Here is a 12,527-nt window from a genome sequence, read left to right on the forward strand (position 1 = left end):
AATAAGCAACAAAAAACCCCAATTCCTGGATATATGTATAATCTCCTAGCTCCATACAAAAGCAATAAAGTGTCATTATCACCTGAGTGCATTCAAGTAGTTGTCTGTGTGATAACAAATGCGTAACTGTGGTTTAGTTCTGCTGTGATCCTTGTGTAGCAAACGGTGTAGTTAAGTACCCAAGGCACTCTGCATTTGTCAGTTTGGGACCAGCATGATTGAGCTCTAAGTGGTGATCTTAGAGCTCTCTACGCTGCTTCCTGCATTGCTGCCAATCCCAGACAGCTCATGCTTCAGATATATTGTTGGGTTCTGTGCTGGCAAAAGAAGCATACAGTGAGTGACGTGGTTTTGCAAGCAAGTCCTGCACTGATGATGAGCCTGAACTTGTCATTCCTGCTGGACATGAGCTAACACCATAAAGCGTCTTCATGCTGTGTTTCCCAGTGTCCCATGATGTGGTATTTGGGCTTTTTTTTTCCTACCAGCGTTAATGTCTTGTGTGTTCCAGGCACCTTCATCTGGGAAGACAGAGTTGACTGAACCTAAGAGAAAAAGCATATCGGTTTAAAAGTATGAAATGTATTGTTGAATTTCTTGCAAAATGGTATTTCCTAATGCTAACTTGTGTGAAGAAAGAAAAATATGAGAAACTGTCAAAATACTGTGATATGTGGGAAAGCTGTTCCTCACCGAAAAAAGTTAAGATGAAAACCTTAACATGAATAGGTAAAAATCTCTAGGAAGAGACTGTTACAAAACTGAAAAAGTTTTTTTCCACGCACACAGGAGCATTATGTAGGTCCATTCACAAGTTTGCTAAGGACAATAGAGTGCCTGTGGGCAACAGGTAACCCACTGGGTATACGGCCAGTGCGCACATGTTCTTTTTGCCTACAAAAAAACCTAGTCTATTAATGATAAGCTATCAACATAATTGTAAATTGCCTTTTGTTTAACACAGAGAATGAGCACGCAGAGGGTCAATTTGTAGTGCAAATACTACTACATAATTCCCATTCTTTTTATAGACAGATCTGAGACAGCGCTTAGATATTAACGGCTGGAAAACATGAAAGAAAAGGGCTTTGACATGAGGAACTACAGAATTGCCGAAGAGAGGATTTGACAATTATCTTTTTTCTTATCAAACAAAATATTCCACACAGATGGCCAGCATAATCATTCCCATTTTTCGAACAGAGACACTGAGGCACAAGAAAGAACCAACTTGCCTAAAACTGCTCAGGATGGCGGATGGAAGTGGTGACCAAACTCCCAAGCCTCCCCACAGCAATGAGGTCCTTGGTAAATGCTTCCTCATCCCAGCCCTGCTACTGTGGAAAATGAGGCCTCTGAGGGCGTCCATCTTGTTTCACCTCAGGTGAGCTCTGGCAGGGAGGGAAATGGGGCATGAGGAAGCAGGAAGGCCGTGACAGTGGCTGGTGACTGACACAGTGCTTAAGTGAAGGCTTTGCGAGCTTGTATGGCAGCCTGGGTAGCAGCTGGGCCAGTTTTCTGTGCCTTGGCCCAATTTTGTAGTTGAAGCAGGCAGGTTGAGAGTGAACGCTATGCGAGATGCTGAGGGGAGAGAGGCTGGTGGGAAAGCGACGGTGGATGAGGGAGCACAAGCCAAGCCCAGTGGTGGAACGTGTGGTAACAGCAAAGGCCTCAGCTGCGTACAGGGCAGCTCCCCAGTAGGTATGTGTTTTAGGTGAGCTTAAATCTCACTGCTCTATCTGCACTGGTGGGGTTGACAAAATGTAGTAATGTCAGTATTAAAATGAGGTGGCAAACTGCAGGTAGCTCACTGTGCTGAACATATGAAGTGAGGGGTGTTAGAGAGGTCAAGACTGTACTTCTGTTTTTAAATAACTGCTAAAAGATACAATCAAATGTGTTCCCTGTTGGGGCTATGATTTAATGGTGTAAATGCTGTGTAAACTCTGTAGCTATCAGTAGTAAAGAAGATGGGCTTCAGTCTTTTTACCTCAGTATATAGCAGGGCTTCTGTTCACATGAATTGGTTTGCTGCAACTGAGGCAGAGATTTTGGGGGTTTGTTTTTCTTGTCCTGAGTGATTGAGCTATGCCTGAAAAATGTTAAGTATCGTGGTCTTATGCCAAAATAAATATTCATGCTTGGACTTAATCAGGAATAGATGAATCACTTTGAAGTCACACAATTACTTAATCAAGCGAAGACAGAACCCCAGTGTGATTTTTTGGGCCTTGTTTGTTAATTTTAATGGGAAATGGCCTTCTCTCTTTGCACTTGGTCTGATATTAGCTATAGGCTCCCTTAAACTGCCTGGAGCCCGCCTGCATGTGCAAACATGCCTCTTGAAGAACTTGTCTTCTTTCACTTATGTGTATCCTGGTTGTGTACGTGTTAATTTTTTAAGGTGTTGATGTGAGAATATACGTATGTTGTAATCTTTATTTCTTTCTCTAAAGTCTGTTCCTAAAGTATGTTTTGTGCTATTCAACCTTTCGTTGCTGGGAAAAAAAGCACAACTAGAAGCAGTATTTTGAGTGGAAAATAACAGGGATCAACCCTTATGAGCTGTGTTTGATATGAATGCCTTTCTTGCTGGAATTTTTTGTAGCTACATCCAACGCTATTTTTAGATCTGGGCCTGATTTTTGTTCTGGATGGCTCTGTTTTATTGGTAAGCTTGTAGCTCTGCTATAATTCATGTATAGGACCTGTTATTCTCATAAATATGGTTTAAAATAATAATTACTCTGCAGATGCAAAGACTACCAAATCTGCTGCGTGAAGCAGTATAAACTATGTTAGTGTATTCTGGTATTTGGAGGTTACAAAATTAGGTGTCTCTGATACATTCAGTTCCTCTCCTCTATCACAGAATGTAAACCCAAGGGCCTTACAGCAGCACAACTAATCACAAAGTATTTTTAGTGCCCCTGACTGCTACTGTGTGTGGTCAATTTTATACCTATATGTTGGTATGTAATTCCATATATACAGTGGAAATACTGCAATGCTCAAGTAAAAGGGATGAAAAAAATTGATGAATTTTAAAAAACAGATGGATTGTAGGTATATACACTTTTCACCTGTGTGTATATGCATTCCATTGTACCGTTTAAACTATGCAGCTGTGTATGAAAAAGCAAGTTTTGCTGTCTGCCTTATGTCTAGCTAAATTCTGTAAGATTGCATTATATCCTTTTAAACGGCAGATTCAAAGGAAGCATTTTTTAAGAGGAAACTGGTTTTGAATAAGTTGGTTCCCCTTTTGAGTCTCCACTTCAGTACGTTTTTAACTGTTTCAGGAATTATACTTTCAATGTACATAAAAGAACTAAAATATTACGTATTTTTAATAAAAAAATAGAAACTATGCTCCAAAGATGTCATAGTTCTGTTGAAATACGCCAATTAAGTTTTATTTTCTTATCATTTGTTGCTAAGTATAGGAATCATTGTGATTCAAATCCAAAGTAATGTATAAATTTTCCACTTGGCTTTTGAATGAGCATACAACATTCAAAGTATTGAGTCTTAGTATTATTAATTTTAAGAAAAAATTTTTGAGCAAAATATTGTTCAGAGGCTATTAGTATAAAATACAAGGAAAAAATAAAAGGCTGGCTTGCATGTATGTTGGTATAGACACACACACACCCTTTTAAAAACAAATGTTAAAGATTAATCCAGACTGTGAGCCTTTCGGTTCTTTAATTTTATATAATGGTTTTGATGGTCACGAAACAATTTAAAAGTTTCTCGGAGGAAATACCAGTACTGACATTCTTGTTACAGTAGAGGGAGCCACTTGTTAACTCTTCAGTATAAAGGTAAACCGTTTCAAGCTTGGCCTCCGAAGGAAAGGTAGAATGTAATGGGATGATGTATGAACATAACAAATATTGGCACAGTTACTCAGACTTAGGGCAGAAGTTCACTGGTATGGGTTATTGTACCGTTTTAGACCTTTACTGGTATCCTTACTGCTATATGCTAGGTTTCATTTGCTTCTTGGCTCAGGGACTGTACTTTTCTTCTGTTTGCTATTAGTTTAGGTTTGAGATGTGAATAAAATTGGTAGCAATATATTTACCTTTGATACAAGTTCTTTGAACTCAAAATTGCCACCAGGAATCTGCTTGTTGGACACTTCTTGATTGCAAAAAGTTGATATCAGTGCATGAGAAATTATATTTTAAAATAAAAAATAAATAAAAAAAATAAATTCAGAGGGATTACATTAAAAATCAGAGAAGATATCACAGCCAGTGATGATGCTGAAGCCAGTCTGAGTCTGACTTCTTTGTGCGAGAAGCATTACTGCACCTTGAATCCAACTGAACCCGGGTAAATTGTGTGTCTTGCAAAGACAGAAGAAATTTGGAAATATCTAAAAGGCAGAGCATGAAGGTCTGGCAATATTTTCCAAGAGGAGGAGGAGATACATTGTGGTTTATAAATACTTTTCTGTGGGAGATCTTTGCAGCAGAGGGCCTTGAATTAAAAAGAGCACATCAGAGTCCTTTGCCAGATCTCCTACTGGCAGAACACCAAGAATATGGACAAGGACATTCTTGACATTCTGAAGTGAAGGGGCATTAAAATAGTAATATTTGATGTCCACTGGAAACAAATTAATGTTTTCTGTTGCATTTGTAGCTACCCAAGGATTCTTTATGCTAGGGAAACAGAATTTGCTATATTTTAGCTTTTAACGAAATTTTTATTCTCTTGGCATGCATGTCTATCAGCTGCTAGTACCTAATCTAAAGAGAAATTTCCAAGGGTGATTGTAACTTAATGTGAAACACATAACATCAACACTCAGCTTCCCAACGTTCAAACTTGTTTCCTTTACAGAGCTGAGCCAGAACTGACTTTTGAGTAAATGAGTAAGGAAATAGCACTAAAAATTCAAGACGATGTTAGTGTGATCATGAAATTAATTTGCAGAGTCTCTACTGATTCAGTGTGTGCATACAATTATTTTTATTTTAAACAATTCATTATATTAATTTTGACTAAAAATTATTTTGGGCTCTGATTCATAAGCAGTATATGTTGTAGCGGCCTAAAATGTTACTGATGTTACTTGTGGGACATTCACTTCAGCTGCCCTTGCTACTGCAAGGGCTGCTGTGTGTTGGTTTCTCAGTTGTCACAGCTGGCATATTGGTTTAAACTGCTGTAGGTCGTGAGTCAGGGCACTCAGTTCTCTGCTGTCAACAAAAATGCAGAGAAGATAAAGATATAGTAGCTAGATGGTTATCCTTTGTTTTACAGCATCCATCAAAGCCCTACTTTATAAATGGAAATCAAATTAAGCTTTCCAGTATTACAGCAGTTATGAGTCTTCCAAATTATGATGGATTGAAATAATTCATGCAAAAGCCCAGAACATCTCATCTATCCCATCTGGTGGGTTTAGTCTCAGAGCCTTTCAGGGACATTATTCAAATGTTTCTGGTAGGAGGTGAATGTAATTGCTGCTTGAGGAGCTATTTGGGAGGGGAGGTTATGATTTCTTTTAATATGATATTTAATTATATACAAATAATAAAGCAGCTTAAATGAGTTTGTAATGTTCCTGTAAAAATGTTATGGCTTTTTATTTCTTTCCTCACTGATAGGCTCTTGCTTGTCTTTTGTTTGTATCATAATGCACTAATGGTGAGAGATACATAGTAAGAAGGGTGTAATGGGAGTCTGTCTTAAATTGTGTGTATCTGTTCATAAGCCGTTATCTGTGAGGAGAAGAAGTGGTGGGGAGTTAGCAGAGTTACCAATGATTAGCCAGTGCTGTAGTGGCAGAGACAGAAGTAGAATCTAGATCTTTTTTTTCCCACTAAAAGTATATGTGACACCTTCTCATTACTAGGACTGCTATTTAGTTGTGGTGGTTATGGATTAAATACTAGGGCTGCGTGCACCTATTCTCTCCCTCCTATAAAATACAGGGGAGGTGTACTTTGAAAAAGTTTCATTACAATAATATCTCCTGATGCTGTAAACATACAGAAACACGCATACATAAGATGAATTCAGCTAAATTAAAGGCAAGCTGTTGGGCAATGAGGTACTTTGTTTGGTATCCAAACAAACAGTAAAGGTTGTATGCTGTTCTATCTAGAAAGGTCTTTCCAGTCCAAAGGATGACATCCTTACACAATAAAGTGAATAGTTCTACACTCTGCTACAAAACTATTTAAAAAAAAAAAAGCATAAAAATTTCAAGTAATGAAGGTTTCTTTCCAGTTTCTTGCTGGGTGAAACAAGAACAAAGTGTGTCCGTTAGAATCTTGTTTAAGGCTATCTTGTGGTAAGTGAATGCAGCCATGGAGCAGAAGGTCTGATCAGATATCACTGTGTAGAAGGGTGGGAAATACCATAAGCAGTGTTCAGCAAAAGTCTCTGAAACACACTGAGTGGGTATATGGAGCAAGTTCTATTCCAGAAGTGAAAATATGACAGTATATTTCAAACCGTGTTTCTATTTCAGAATAGATTATGTTTGTGTGTTTTAACAACTTAATAAACTGCCACAGTCAATGCTATTATCTCACTCTGTCTCTGTACAGACTGTAATTGTGGAAGGAGCTGGATGTTAAATCATATCCTACTGTACAAATTTAACAGGCTTAAAATTTTACACTTCCTAATATTTGATCTGCCTTTCTGAGAATTGTCTGTTCTACTAATTGATTTGACGCTCTATGCTACTGAACAATGTAGGAAATAGGTGCATATTTTCTGTTGTGCACAGGTTGCCCAGAAAGGTGGTGGAGGCCCCATCCCTGGAGACATTCAAGGCTAGGCTTGATGAGGCTCTGAGCAACCTGATCTAGTTGCAGGGGGGTTGGACTAGATGACCTTTAAAGGTCCCTTCCAACCCAACACATTCTATGATTCTATGATACATTCTGTGTGTTTCTTATGTTATGCAGGTATTGGCTTTAGAGGGTGTGCAGGTTTGTATCAGGACGTATCATCATGCAGCTCATCAGGGCAACACTTGCAATCCCTGCACTTGCAAAAAGGCAAAGCTGCTTCCAAGACTTGCCTGCTAAGGCAGAAAAAAGAACAGGAAGGATTTCACCATCTCTTAACAGAGTTGAGGGGGAGAAAACATAGCACCTGTTGTGATAGGCTGCAACCTTAGCTGTGTTCTCTCTTCAACCACGTTGTTCCCTGAAGATTTCTACAAGCATTATATTGAAGACACCTGTGATACTCCACTCCCCTATGACTCTTAAAGCAAGGCTACGCACTGACAAGGTAATTTAGCTCACAGGTGAACAGAATATATACTGGAATGATTGGTAACTGGTGTTGTGGAAGTACCTGAGAGACCCAGCTGAATTAAGGTTCTGCTGGGCCATGTGACCTGCAAATTCAGAGTAAAAGATAGGCCGTATCATAAAGACTGCATTCTGAATCGAAAACTTTGAGAAGGTGATGCAGGTGTATGAAGAGTTTGATAGCTGTTTTCTCATGTAAGGTTTGGGGTTTTTTCCTCTGAATTTTCTAGTTATTTTATAATTTTTATTGTTGTTTTAGCAGTCTGCATAAGTTATTGCTTTGGTATAAACCTATGATGTTTTATATTTGATTCTAATGCGTTGATGGGTGACTGAGGTGGAAGAAACTGAACCAGCAATAGAGAGCCAGAATTTTGAATTTGAAAAAACATATGACCAACTTTTAATTTATAAGGACAATTTTTAATGTGATGTTTTTGTATGTCTGTGCAAGTCCATTTGTATGTTGGCTTTAGTCATCTTGCCGCATCTTAAATAGTAGGGTATATCATAAAGTTTTAGTGGAAAAAAAAATGTAGATATTTATGGTTTATTTGTAAATAAGCTAGCAGGTGGTTGGGTAGACCTGTTTTTATATTGTGTTGGTTTGATTCCCCATGAGAACTCTGTTTCAGAGTAGAATTTGAAAGTAAAAATAAGTACTGAAAATCTTGCTATGATTCTCGTTGATGTTTTCAGGTGCCTAAATACCATATGAGCTAGTTACATGTAATATTTCTCTCCGAGCTAGTTAAACCTATCAGCCCTGATATAATTTAGCACGCTTACTTGAATGAACTTTCGTCTGTGTATGTTTTTCCCAAAGAAATCCATTTAAAGGTGCTGCAGAACAAAGTATTTACAGACTAATGATAATTCTTGGGATATACAGAGGACCTTCCACCTGTAATTTCTGTAGAATTATTACTAAGAAGTACATATTGTTACTTCTGTTGATGGAGAGAGAAATTAAAGTGAAAAAAAGTTAAGGTTTTTGCAAAAAGAGGCAATTTGGAAAACCTGTAGTTTGAATCGATAACAAAATAATAGGAAAAAAAATCTAGTAGAGAAAATACAGTTTATACTGTTTGGGCTGTTGTCTTCATAATATTTCCAAAGTTTTGCAAAAAGGAAAAAAAAAGTAAATGTAATATTTGCATCACTAAATGTAGCATATATATTTCTATATACAGTTTTTGCTTCTTAATATGTATATAGGCACTTTTAAAGTGATAGTAATACACTATAAATTTTCTTTCCCTGTTGTGATTTGGTGTTTAATGTAATAAACCTGTTTAATAATTTTAAGAAAGAACACTATGTGCATTTGAGGAAATCAAACCAGCTGACCTCATTTTTCTTATCCTTCTATTTTCTACTTTTCAGTAGGGATGATACTTATCTAGCTATCAGTCAGGGGTTTTGTGGTTTTTCCAGTTGCTTTTTTTTTTTAATTCTAGAATAATTCTGTGGACAACGTGAATGTATACACAAATATTTCCTTATCTCCAACTCATCCATTTGTAATGGATAGTGCTCCAGGAGTTTCAGCTTCTCTCTCTCTCTCTTGTTGTGGTGTTTTTTTGGTTTGTTTTTGTTTTTGTTTTGTTTTTTTTTTTTAACTGGGCAGGTTTTGTTCCAGAAGGTACTCGAGAGCTTTACAGGGCACTTAAGGATCTAAAGATACAGATAGGAGCTCTACAGAATTTTCAGAAGTTTATAGGTACATAAATACCTCTGAAAGATCACAGTGATTCCGGTACTTGAGGAAGTGTGGCTTTAGCACCTAAGCACTTACAATTTTGAAAAGCCCATCTTTTGCATACATATAGTATCACCAAAATGTGACTACCTTAGGAAAGGAAGATCAGATGTGGATTTACAGTGGGAGGTAAATGTACTTTAGGTCCCACGCCATTGGTACCATCTGGAGCAGCATGTCATATGCCACAGGAATGCACAACTGCAGCCATGTGGCTGTGCGGCGTTTCCATGTAAACTGCCCCAAATGTGGCTACAGGTTGTTGCAAGATCAACTGTACCCTTGGGAGTCTTGAGACTGATTTCACACTAATGAAACTGTGGACTCGTTAAACTTACTGGATGTAGCTCCAGTTCTGATCATTATTAAACTTGCTGTCATAAAAATAGAAGGGATCTAAGAAAACAGACTCAAAGCAGGAGGCATAAATGTGAAGCAGGTTGTACTATAGTGGCTGCACAGGAACAAGCAGTCTGAACTTTGAGGTATGTTGGGAATGCTGCGCTGGTTTCATTGCAATTGTTGGTGGAGGCCAAGATTGTTTTTAGAGGGTTCATCATTTGTTTGGTGCTTAAATAAATGAGCCCGTAAGAAAGTTATGAGCGCTAAGATACTGAGCGTCAGGCTCAGTTGTTGCTTGCTGGCATTAAAGGTAGCGAGTTCAGTATCTTGTTGCAGAGGCCAAAGTTGAAATGCTTTCACAGAAGCTTCAGTGTACTTCAGAGTGTCTGGTTTTGTCTAAACCTGGCACAGGATAATACTTTTCCAAAGCAGAATGAGCATTTCCAATGTGTGAAGTATACCATAGAGCCATTCTGAATGCATTTGGCACATTAAATGTACCAATTCTTTGACCTTAGGTTGATATGAAATCAGAGCCCTCTTGGCCTGAAAGAGCTTCTTGACAAACTCCCCATCTCCTTCATGAGCTTTTGTTCTGCTAGTGGTTTCCAGGCCCTTAGTTTGTCCTCTACCATAACTCCTTTTGTGACTGCTGTTGAATACAAAAGTAAGCATAAAAGTTTACTTGAAACTTTGATACACACTTTTTTTTGTTTTAAAATACAAAACTAGCAAGTAACAGAATGCTGGCATAAAAGTGAAGTAACAGTCATGGTGATTTGGTGTGACTGACAATGCTGTTAATCTGCCTAGCCTGGCAGTTGGGAGGTAAGCTTCTTACAAGTGTTTGTCTCCTTAGGAATTCCCCACTGCTTAACCAGTGATAAAGCGATGATGTCCTGTTTAACCATAAAGGCTTCTCTGCCAGCTGCCTCTCTATTTATTAGCACAGTTTCTATTACACAAAAATAATACATAGTACAATGGCATATCTGATTACTGAAGTGTTTTGTGGTAATTTCTGTTTCTTGTGAATTGTTCAATATGAAGCAACCATGCAGAAATGCTTGGATGTGTGAAGTTAGTGAGGCATTTAATTAAGCTGCAAGAGCCAATGCACTTGCAAATGGAATTTTGAATGTACCAATTATTTCATTTGTGAAACAAAACTGGTTGTGTGTTTAAAGAAGAGACTTGCAGACAAGCATGTTCTTCTAAATTCTAGAGATGTCATAACTGGTCTGCAGTTTAGGTTTAATTTGGAAGAGCCCTAATTTGGGGGTTTATGTTTTAACTAGTTTAATAAAGCAAATCCTTTTAGTATTACCACCCTTGGTTCTGCTTCACCTGGACCAGGAAAAAAAAAAAAAAACAAACCCCAACCAAAAACCTTTTCCTTTCTCTATGTAATGAAAGTCTATAATGCTTTAAAGAAAAAAAAAATGTTTTCTATGATTGTTTGTTTTTAGGAGGGGTGTCTTGTTTTGTGGGGGGGGTGCATTTCAGGGGGTGAGTAGGTTTGGGTTTTTTGGAGGGGTTGTTTTTTGGTTAGGGGCTTTTGAGAGAGAAAGGGGCTCTGAGTTATTCCTGTGGCCTATAAAAGTGCCATGTGCGGGTTTTGAGTTCACACAAACTGGGTTAATCTGGGACTGTCACAAAGGGCATATGGTCTTGGAAGGAGCATATGGTCTGGAAGAGGTCATTCATTGTAGTGCTGCAGAACCTTCCCCTGGTTTATCTATAGGGTAAAGTTAAGAGTTTGCTGGGGAAGACTCCATGTGTACCTGGGCACTCGGTATAGGGTTTCATTATTTGAGCCAGGATGCTTAGATCCCATTGTAATCTATTTACTGGAACTGTTTTCTCTCAAAAAAAATAGTTTAGAGATTAAAGAAAAACCTTGCCCACAAAGGCAACCTTTGGAAATAATCCACATGATGGTGAAATTGCTATTTGTTAATGAAACTCACAAGGCTATGTGCTTCCCAATATCTATTAAATACTCTAAAATTTGACTTTAATATCATAGATCAGCTGCCCAGTCCTACGTGCTTGTTTGGCTGTTTTCAATTTTGGAAAAAATTGTCTCAATGACTGAATTTTTTCCAATAACTGTGTTATTGGAGAGGCTGATGATGGTTTGTGATGATTCTGTACATTAGTTCTATTTGGCCCACTGATTGTGTATTCAATGGCAAACGTAAGATCTTGAATTAGAAAATAAAAAAGAATAGAATGTCACTTATAGAATCAAGGCATCCATCTAAAGATGTATGGTTGTTCACTGCTTATAAAGTACTAAGCATAAAAAAAGTCCCATTACTCTTAGACAATATTTTTTTTCAGCCTCTAGAAACTTCTGCTTAACTTCAAATACTTATGTAGAGTCCTTGAATATTCGTATATCTAAGTAAATAAAACACAGTGGAGCTTTAGGGATCCTTCTGCATTGGTAGATTTTATAGCTGTATATATGCAAATTGGCATTCAAGATTTCCCATAAACACAGTAACTGCAAAATCTTACTGTTATTGAAGGAAAAATAAAGAGAATTCCTCATTTTCAGAATAGCAAAGCCAGCATCTAGTACGCTTATTCCTCCATTTAAAACAAAAAAAAAAAAAAAAAAAAGAAAAAATAATGCCTTTTTTCATTTTTTGGCTTTATCAGAACTTATGTTCCTTATGTTCTCTGTAGTGAATGCTTTTGTGAAGTCTAAGCATCTTTGGTGAAAGATCTTAACTGTCTTTTATTCTCCCTGCTGTTGACTTTGGTTAACAATTAGTGCAAGATAGGGCCCAATTTTGCTTACTATAAGTCTTGTATATTGCTTACTAATTGTATATTAATTCAGGTTGGAAAGGACCTCAGGACACCACCTAGTCCAAACTTTTACTGAAAGCAGGGTCAGCTACAAGATCAGGCTGCTCAGTGCCTTATGCTGTTGGGTCTTGAAAACCTCTAAGAACTGAGAGTAGGCAACTTGTTCCACTGCTTGGCTGTCCTCGTGCTCAAAAGATATTTTTGTTTGTTTGTTTTTCCTTGTATCCATCTGACCCTCTCGATTAAATTTTTCTTTTATCTTGCATCCTTCCACTATATATTACTGTGAGGAGCCTGCTTCTGTC

The 12,527-nt window shown here is 37.7% G+C and overlaps 1 protein-coding gene across 1 annotated transcript in view; it reads left to right on the top strand.

Moving 5' to 3' along the window:
- Nucleotides 1-122: 122 nt before the first annotated feature.
- SIAH1 (siah E3 ubiquitin protein ligase 1) overlaps nucleotides 123-12,527 on the top strand; it is a 74,390-nt gene continuing 61,985 nt past the window's right edge. Inside the window, exon 1 of the mRNA XM_054199857.1 lies at nucleotides 123-1,384. The gene's annotated coding sequence lies outside the window, so the exon portion shown is untranslated. The remainder of the gene's footprint in view (nucleotides 1,385-12,527) is intronic.

This window comes from Rissa tridactyla, chromosome 4, assembly GCF_028500815.1.
Source record: "Rissa tridactyla isolate bRisTri1 chromosome 4, bRisTri1.patW.cur.20221130, whole genome shotgun sequence".
Taxonomy (NCBI): Eukaryota; Metazoa; Chordata; class Aves; order Charadriiformes; family Laridae; genus Rissa; species Rissa tridactyla.